This window comes from Hippopotamus amphibius, chromosome 3, assembly GCF_030028045.1.
Source record: "Hippopotamus amphibius kiboko isolate mHipAmp2 chromosome 3, mHipAmp2.hap2, whole genome shotgun sequence".
NCBI lineage: Eukaryota > Metazoa > Chordata > Mammalia > Artiodactyla > Hippopotamidae > Hippopotamus > Hippopotamus amphibius.
In genome coordinates this window covers 168194142-168204389 of record NC_080188.1, presented here as the reverse complement: position 1 = coordinate 168204389, position 10248 = coordinate 168194142, and the positions used below count along the sequence as shown (strand labels likewise).

At 41.7% G+C, this 10248-nt stretch overlaps 1 pseudogene; it reads left to right on the top strand.

The window, feature by feature from the left end:
* Nucleotides 1–301: 301 nt before the first annotated feature.
* LOC130848841 (heterogeneous nuclear ribonucleoprotein A1-like) lies at nt 302–2230 on the top strand (annotated as a pseudogene).
* Nucleotides 2231–10248: the final 8018 nt, after the last annotated feature.

Sequence of the window (10248 nt, the reverse complement as noted above, 5' to 3'; positions counted from 1 at the left end):
CCCACACTCGGCAGAGGTAGCCTGAGCTAGCAGTTTCCTTTAAACCCTGTAGAGGAGAGCAGCGTCTCTGAACTGGTTGCTGAGCGCTGGTTTGATGTCCAAGACCCCGCCGCTCAGCCTGCAGCCTTTCAGGTTTCAGCATCCAGCTCCTTCCTGACCACGTTGTCCCCAATCCCCTATCTTCTTAAGGGAAATGAATGGTAAATAAACATTTATCGAGCACCAACTGGGTGCACACGGCACTACGTTCACTGCTTCACGAGAGACACGGGCCCAGTCAACCCTAACAATCCTGCTGATGATGAAGCTGAGGCTCTGGGAAGCCAGGTGAGCCCAAAGCCCAAGCTCCCTCGCTCACCTGGGCGCCCTCCACTCACCACCCTGAGGCAGTGTGGCCTCCTGGAAAGGGCAGCAGGCTGGCAGTCTTGAGGCCTGGTCCTGAAGCCAGAGCTGTGGCCATTTTGCTGAGTGACCTCAGGCAGGTGGTTGAAAGATGCTGGGCCTCGTTCTGTCATGTGATATGATTTTTAAGATTCCCTTAGGCTCTAGACGTTCCCTTCTTGACCATTTTCCTAGCACTGAGATGCATGCTGTATACCGAAGGCTACAGTGGGAAGTATTCCTGTCCTCAAAGAATATCCAGTCTTGCTAGAGAGATAAATTTGCTAGAGGGTCATGAACAGCCAGCAAAACGTGGTCACATGATGGTCACCAGCATCATACCGTCCAGACTCTGGACCTCCTTTGCCCCTTACATCCCAGTGACTCCCAAGCCTCTGTCTCTAGCCCCAGCCTCTCTGCTGAACTTCAGACCCACAAATCTACAACAGAGACCCTCATCTCTCCCTATATCTGCTCCTTTCCTTTTTCTCCATGAATGGCACCAGCTCCTGAATGCCACTCCCCATTCTCATCCTAATAGCAAGTCTCCTACTTTCATCTGCAAGGTGATGGCTAACCTCACCCCTTACCATCACTTATTGGAAGAAACTGATAACTTGCTTCCCAGCCTCTAATCTAGTATCATCCGATTCACTGACTCACCATAGTGTTCAGGACAAAGTTCAAAATCCTTAACCCATCATTCACTCAATTAATATTTATTGAGCACTGACGTTGTTGCCAGTGACTATTCTAAATGCTTGGATACAGTGATTTGTCACACAGATACCTCATGGGGGGTCTTGCTGGAGCTTGCATCTTAGTAGGCAGAAATAGATCATAGAGATACGTTCGTTAGGTTACTCCTTGCTGCCTGTGGATGCCGTCTCCCCACTCCACTGCCGTCATGTCTAAGTCAGTCTCCCAAAGAGCCTGAAGAGCGGCGGAAGCTCTCCATCGGAGGTTTGAGCTTTGAAACAACTGATGAGAGTCTGAAGAGCCATTCTGAGCAGTGGGGAACACTCACAGACCATGTGCTAATGAGGGATGCAAATGCCAAGTGCTCCAGAGGCTTCGGGTTTGTCACCTATGCCACTGTGGAGGAGGCGGATGCGGCCGTGAATGCAAGGCCACACAAGGTGGTGGAAGAGTCGTGGAACCCACGAGGGCCGTCTCAAGAGACAATTCTCAAAGACCTGGTGTCCACTTAACCGTGAAAGAGATTTTTGTTGGTGGCATTAAAGAAGACACAGAAGAACACCACCTAAGAGATTATTTTGAATAGCGTGGGAAAATTGAAGTGATTGAAATCATGACTGATTGAGGCAGTGGCAAAAAGAGAGGCTTTGCTTTCGTAACCTTTGATGACCAGGGCTCCGTAGACAAGCCTGTCATTCAGAAACACCACAGTGTGACTGGCCACAACTGTGAAGGAAGGAAAGCCCCATGTAAGCAAGAGCTGACTAGTGCTTCGTCCAGTCAAAGAGGTCGAAGTGGTTCTGGAACTTTGGTGGTGGTCGTGGAGGTAGTTTTGGTGGGAATGACAACTTCAGTCATGGAGGGAACATCAGTGGTCGAGGTGGCTTTGGTGGCAGCCGCGGTGGTGGTGGCTATGGTGGCCGTGGGGTTGGCTATATGGATTTGGTAATGATGCAAGCAATTTTGGAGGTGGTGAAAGCTACAGTGATTTTGGAAATTACAACAATCTTCAAATTTTGGACCCATGAAAGGAGGCAGAAGTTCTGGCCCCTGTGGCAGTGGAGGCCAATACTTTGCCAAACCACGAAACCAAGGTGGCTGTGGTGGTTCCAGCAGCAGCAGTAGCTATGGCAGTAGCAGAAGGTTTTAATTACTGCCAGGAAACAAAGCTTAGCAGGAGAGGAGAGCCAGAGAAGTGACAGCGAAGCTACAGGTTATAACAGATTTGTGAACTCAGCCAAGCAGAGTGGTGGCAGGGCAGGGCCTAGCTGCTACAAAGAAGACGTGTTTTAGGCAGTACTCATGTGTATGGGCAAAAAACACTCGAGGACTGTATTTGTGACTAATTGTATAACAGGTTATTTTAGTCCTGTGGAAAGTGTAAAGCATTCCAACAAAGGGTTTTAATGTAGATTTTTTTTTTTGCACCCATGCTGTTGATTGCTAAATGTGATAGTCTGATCACGACGCTGAATAAATGTGTCTTTTTTTAAATGTGCTGTGTAAAGTTAGTCTACTCTGAAGCCATTTTGGTAAATTACCCCAACAGGGTGAAGTTAGAATTTCTTTAGGGTGATGCCAGGTTCCATTTGAAATTTATTTACAACCTGCTTTTGTGGAGAAGCTATTGTCTTCAGAAACCATGGTGTAGTTGAACTGATAGTTACTGTGTTGTGACCTGGAGTTCACCTTTATTTTTTCTTTTTAAGCTCTTTATTGGAATATAATTGCTTTACACTCTTGTACCAGTTTATGAGGTACACCAAAGTGAATCAGCTGTATTTATACACATATCCCCATATCCCCCCCATCCCACAAAGCCCCCCCACCCTCCCCGTCCCAGCCTTCCAAGGCGTCACCCATCATCGAGTTGATCTCCCATTGTTATACAGCAACTTCCCACTAGCTATCTATTTTACAGTTGGTAGTGTATATGTGTCTATGCTACTCTCTCACTTCGTCCCAGCTTCCCCTTCGCCCCCCACCCCCCAACCCCATGTCCTCCTGTCCATTCTCTGCATCTGCCTCCTTATTCTTGTCTTGTCACTGGGTTCATCAGTACCATTTTTTTTTTTTAGATTCCATATATATGAGTTAGCATACAATATTTGTTTTTCTCTTTCTGGCTTACTTCACTCTGTATGACAGACTCTAGGTCTATCCACCTCATTACATATAGCTCCATTTCATTCCTTTTTATGGCTGAGTAATATTCCATTGTATATATATGCCACATTTCTTTATCCATTCATCTGCTGATGGGCATTTATGTTGCTTCCATGTCCTGGCTATTGTAAATAGTGCTGCAGAAAACATTACAGTACATGTTTTTTTGGATTATGGTTTTCTCTGGGTATATACCCAGTAGGGGGATTACTGGATCATATGGTAGTTCTATTTGTAGTTTTTTAAGGAACCTCCAAACTGTTTTCCATAGTGGCTGTACCAACTTACATTCCCACCAACAGTGCAGGAGAGTTCCCTTTTCTCTGCTAGAGTTCACCTTTAAAAGGGTCACCCAAGCAAAGTCATGGAGTTCTTTTGGTTATTAATATGATTGTTGGCACAGCCTATGCAATATATCTAAATTGAATTATGGTACCAGATAAAGGTACAGATGGGAATGAAGCTTCTGTATCATCCATTATCATGTGTAATCAATAAATGATTTAATAATCTCTTGAAAAAAAAAAGAAATAGATCATAGATGATTGAGGGCTTCCCTGGTAGTGCAGTGGTTAAGAATCTGCCTGCCAATTCAGGGACACAGGTTCGATCCCTGGGCTGAGAAGATGCCACATGGCTCGGAGCAACAAAGCCCGTGCACCACAACTACTGAGCCTGTGCTCTATAGCCCTCGAGCCACAGGTACTGAGCCCACGTGCCACAACTACTGACGCCCATATGCCTGGAGTCTGTGCTCTGCAACAAGAGAAGTCACTGCAATGAGGAGCCTGCACACTGCAACAAAGAGTAGCCCCCACTTGCCATAACTAGAGAAAGCCCACGAGGAGCAATGAAGACCCAGTGCAGCCAAAAATAAAATATGTATATAAATAAATAAATAATAAAATAAACCTTAACAAAATAAATAATTGAGAAATGCAATATGTAACATGATTTCAGGTCATGATATGGTCCCTGACAATCCCGATTCCTCATGGGCACCATCGCTACTACCATCCAGTTTCCCAACACATCACACTGCTTCCCACCTCCATGTCTCCGCACATGCTGTTTTTGCTACCTGAAAGGAGAAAAAGGAGAAGAAGAAGAAGAAGAGTGATGGTGATGATGATGGTGGTAGCAGGCATTTATGTTGCTCTTTAGTATGCTCTAGGAACTGTTCTGAGCCATATATATAAAGTCATGTAATCTAATCTTTATGAGATAGGCACTATTTTGGGCCCCATGAGGTCCAAATGAGGAAACTGAGGCACAAAGTGATCAAGGAACTTCCCTTGTTCTAGAGATTTGGGCTACATCATTGAACAACACAAAGAAAGATGCCTGCCCTCATTCTTGTTGCAGAAGCCAGACAATGAACAAAATAAGCAAATTATATATAGTATGCTTTATGGGGAAAATCCTACAGAGAATAATAAGTAGAATAAGGAGGGTTGAAAATACCAGAATGGGGAGAAAAGATGGCGGCGAAGTAGAGGGAAGTGGAATGCATCCCTCTCCACAGATACATTGGGAATGCACCAAAAGACACAATAATTCCCACAGAGAACCAACTGAACACCAGCAGATGACCTCAGACACCAGAAAGGACCACAGGCATCCCGACATAACTGATAGGGAGGCATCTACGACAGCTCAAAGAGGGTGAAGCGGCGGAGCTGCGGCAGACAGGAGGGAGTGAGAAACATACGAGGGTCCACACCACAGCTCAGTGTTCCCGGACCGAGACGTCGATTCACAGCTGAACAGAGGGTCCGGGAGCGGGAGCGTGGGAACCGGAGAGCTGGTTCAGGGTGAGAAAAATTGTTGCCAGTAAAGAGATGGGCTGAGAGGACAGGAGGGAGGAGGTCTGCAGCGAGGAGTGCCTGCCCCTGAGAGCTGCCTGGCCATGCTGGCAGCTGGATGCTGCTGGCTCACGGGAGAGGGGGAGGAGCCATGGGCATAGCCTCTCTCTCTTTAGGCCCCTGCCACGGGCAGGGGAGGGACCCCTGTGGGCCACCTAAGGCACTCAGGAATAACAAGGACCCTCAGGCCCTCAGGCGGGGCTAGCTTAAAGCCCTGGCCGGCAGCCGAGAACAGGCATGGAGAACCAGCAGCAGGGAGGCTGCTGAGAACAAAAAAACCCAGAGAGAGGCCCAACTCTGAGACATTCTGTTTATACCTGAGCCACCAGCGTCCCTCTGCAACAGGCACCTCCAAGCCCTACTGAAACGACAGTGTGCCACTGCTCACTCACTCCCAGGGAAAGGAGCCACTATTGTACCCTCTCCCTCCCCACACACCAATGCTTACAGACGAACAGTAAAGGAAGCGCTCAACTGGTCCATTCTGGGATCAGTTCTAGTTTTTTTTTTTTCTTTATTAATTACGATCTTAGTTCTAAGGGATCTACAAGTTTTATAACATATTTTTAATCTATTTTTTATTCTATTTTCATTTTTAGCCTTTTTATATACTTCTATTTCTAGCTAAGTTTTTTGTAGTACGGACTATATATTTCTCCTACCTTCTTTTCATCTCTATGTTTTATACATTTCTATTCCTTTCTTTTTATTTGCATATTTCCAGCCACACTATGCTCTTCTGTTGCCCTCTCTTCCATCCATTTTTAGTTTAGTTTATCTTAACATACTTATAAGCAACACTGTCAATCTGCTCAGACTCCTTGCTCTATTCTTCAGATGACACTCCACCTAGGTATTTAATATTAGGTTTTTGTCTCTATCTTAGTTCTTAGTACAATTGTCTAATTTTATTCTGAGAATCTCCATTCTGTCTGATGATACTCTAGCTTTTTTTTATATTTGATCCTAGCTTTCAATATCTCCCTGGATTTGTGTTTGTATGTGTAAGGTGTTATTTGTTTGTTTGTTTTTGCTTTTGTTTCTGTTTTGTTCTATTTTGGTTTTCAATTTCTGTTGGGTTTCTCTTTGAATATCTGATAGCATACTGGGGTTCTTCTGTCAGCTCTTTCTAGTGCCTAATGTCCTATTGGATTCAGTAACTGTGTGTCATACATGTATGTGTTTCCTAGACTTAGTATTTATTTGAACCAACACTCGGCTATTAGTCTGGGGCTTGGACAGTCTCCTATAAACCCCTCTATCACTGGGACAAGCAACACCAGAAGTTTGGACTACCATGAGGAAACAAAGAAACATCATGCAGGCAAAGGAGCAGGAAAAAAACCCACAAGACCAAATAAATGAAGAGGAAATAGGAAAAATACCTGAAAAAGAATTCAGAGTAATGATAGTAAAAATGATACAAAATCTTGATAATAAAATACAGAAAGTACAGGAAACAGTTCATAAGAACTCACGAAAACTAAAGAACAAACAAACAGCAATGGATAACAAAATAACTGAAATTAAAAATACTCTAGATGGTATAAACAGAATAACTGAGGCAGAAGAATGAATAAGTGAGTTGGAAGATAGAATGGGGGAAATAACTGCCACAGAGCAGGAAAAAGAAAAAAGAATAAAAAGAATAGAAGACAGTCTCAGAGACCTCAGTGACAACATTAAGCATACCAACATTCGAATCATAGGCATCCCAGAAGAAGAAGAAAAAAAGAAAGGGTCGGAGAAAATATTTGAAGAGGTTATAGTGTAAAACTTTCCCAACATGGGAAAGGAAATAATTAACCAAGTCCAAGAAGTGCAGAGAGTCCCATACAGAATAAACCCAAGGAGAAATACACCAAGGCACATATTAATCAAACTAATGACAATTAAATACAAAGAAAAAATATTAAAAGCAGCAAGAGAAAAGCAACAAATAACATATAAGGGAAAACCCATAAGGATAACAGCTGATCTTTCTATAGAAACTCTGCAGGCCAGAAGGGAATGGCAGGATATACTGAAAGTCCTGAAAGAGAAAAACCTACAGCCAAGAGTACTCTACCCAGCAAGAATCTCATTCAGATTCAATGGAGAAATCAAAAGCTTTCCAGACAAGCAAAAGTTAAGAGAATTCGGCACCACCAAACCAGCCTTACAACAAGTGCTAAAGGAACTTCTCTAAGTAGGAAACACAAGAAAAGGAAAACACCTACAAATACAAACCCAAAACAATTCAGAAAATGGTAATAGAAACACACATGTCAATAATCACCTTAAAGGTAAATGGATTAAATGCTCCAACCACAAGACACAGACTGGCTGAATGGATCCAAAAACAAGACCCTTCTATATGCTGCCTACAAGAAACCCACTTCAGACCAAGGGATACATATAGACTGAAAGTAAAGGGATGGAAAAAGATATGCCATGCAAATGGAAGTCAAAAGAAAGCTGAAGTGGCAATACTCATATCAGACAAATTAGACTTTAAAGTAAAGACTATTACAAGAAACAGGAAGGACACTACATAATGATGAAGGGATCCATCCAAGAAGAACATATCACAATGGTAAACATCTATGCCCCCAACATAAGAGCACCTCAATACATAAGGCAAATGCTAACAGCTATAAAAGGGGACATCGACAGTAACACAATAATATGGGAGACTTGAACACCCCACTTACATCAATGGACAGATCATCCAAACAGAAAATAAAGACACACAAGCTTTAAATGACACATTAGACCATCTCGACTTAATTGATATTTATAGTACATTCCATCCAAAAATGACAGACTACACTTTCTTCTCAAGTGCACATGGAACATTTTCCAGGATAGATCACATCTTGGGTCACAAATCAAACCTTGGTAAATTCAAGAAAATTGAAATCATATCAAGCATCTTCTCAGACCACAATGCCATGAGACTAGAAATCAATTACAGGAAAAAAACTGCAAAAAATACAAACACATGGAGGCTAAACAATTCACTATTAAACAACCAAGGAATCACTACAGAAATCAAAGAGGAAATCAAAAGATATCTAGAAACAAATGACAATGAAAACACAACAACCCAAAACCTATGGGATGCAGCAAAAGAAGTTCTAAGAGGGAAGTTGATAGCAATACAGTCCTACCTTAAGAAACAAGAAAAGTATCAAATAAACAACCTAACCTTACACCTAAAACAATTAGACAAAGAACAAAGAAACCCCAAAGTGAGCAGAAGGAAAGAAATCATAAAGATCAGATCAGAAATAAATGAAAAAGAAAGGAAGAAAGCAATAGCAAAAATTAATAAAACTAAAAGCTGGTTCTTGGAGAAGATTAACAAAATTGATAAACCATTAGCCAGACTCATCAAGAAAAAAAGGGAGAAGATGTAAATCAACAGAATTAGAAATGAAAAAGGAGAAGTAACAACGGACACCTCAGAAATACAAAACATCATGAGAGACTACTACAAGCAACTATATGCCAATAAATTGGATAACCTGGAAGAAATGGATACATTCTTAGAAAAGTACAATCTTCCAAGACTGAACCAGGGAGAAATAGAAACTATGAACAGATCAATCACAAGTACGGAAATTGAGGCAGTGATTAAAAATCTCCCAAGAAACAAAAGCCCAGGGCCAGATGGATTCACAGGCGAATTCTATTAAACATTTAGCGAAGAGCTAACACCCGTCCTTCTCAAACTCTTCCAAAATATAGCAGAAGGAGGAAGACTCCCAAACTCATTCTACGAGGCCTCCATCACCCAGATACCAAAACCAGGCAAAGATGTCACACAAAAAAGAAAATTATAGACCAATATCACTGATGAATATAGATGCAAAAATCCTCAACAAAATACTAGCTAACAGAATCCAACAGCACATTAAAAAAAATCATACACCATGATCAAGTGGGGTTTATCCCTGGGATGCAAGGATTCTTCAATATACGCAAATCAATCAATGTGATATATCATATCAACAAATTGAAGGATAAAAACCATATGATCATCTCAATAGATGCAGAAAAAGCTTTTGACAAAATTCAACATCCATTTATGATAAAAGCTCTCCAGAAAATGCACAAAGAAGGAAATTACATCAACATAATAAAAGCCATATATGAGAAACCAAAAGCCAACATCTTTCTAAATGGGGAAAAACTGAAAGAATTCCCTCCTAGAACAGGAGCAAGACAAGGGTGTCCACTCTCACCATTATTATTCAACACAGTTTTGGAAGTTTTAGCCACAGCAATCAGAGAAGAAAAAGAAATAAAAGGAATCCAAATTGGAAAAGAAGAAGTAAAATTGTCACTCTTTGCAGATGACATGATATTATACATAGAAAACCCTAAAGACTCTACCAGAAAACTGCTAGCACTAATCAATGAATTTAGTAAAGTAACAGGATACAAAATTAATGCACAGAAATCTCTTGCATTCCTATACACTAACAACGGAAGAGCAGAAAGAGAAATTAAGGAAACTCTCCCATTCACCATTGCAACCAAAAGAATCAAATACCTAGGAATAAACCTGCCTAAGGAGGCAAAAGATCTGTATGCAGAAAACTTTAAGACATTGATGAAAGAAATCAAAGATGATACAAACAGATGGAGGGACAGACCATGTTCCTGGACTGGAAGAATCAACATAATGAAAATGACTGTACTACCCAAAGCAATTTACAGATTCAATGCAATCCCGATCAAATTACCAATGGCATTTTTCACAGAACTAGAGCAAGAAATCTTACGATTTGTATGGAAACGCAAAAGACCCCGAATAGCCAAAGCCATCTTGAGAAGGAAAAATGGAGTTGGTGGAATCAGGCTTCCTGACTTCAAACTATACTACAAGGCCACAGTGATCAAGACAGCATGGTACTGGCACAAAAATAGAAAGGAAGATCAATGGAATAGAATAGAGAACTCAGAGGTAAGCCCAAACACATATGGGCACCTTATCTTTGACAAAGGAGGCAAGAATATACAATGGAAAAAAGACAGCCTCTTCAATAAGAGGTGCTGGGAAAATTGGACAGCTACATGTAAAAGAATGAAATTAGAACACTTCCTAACACCATACACAAAAATAAACTCCAAATGGATTAAAGACCTA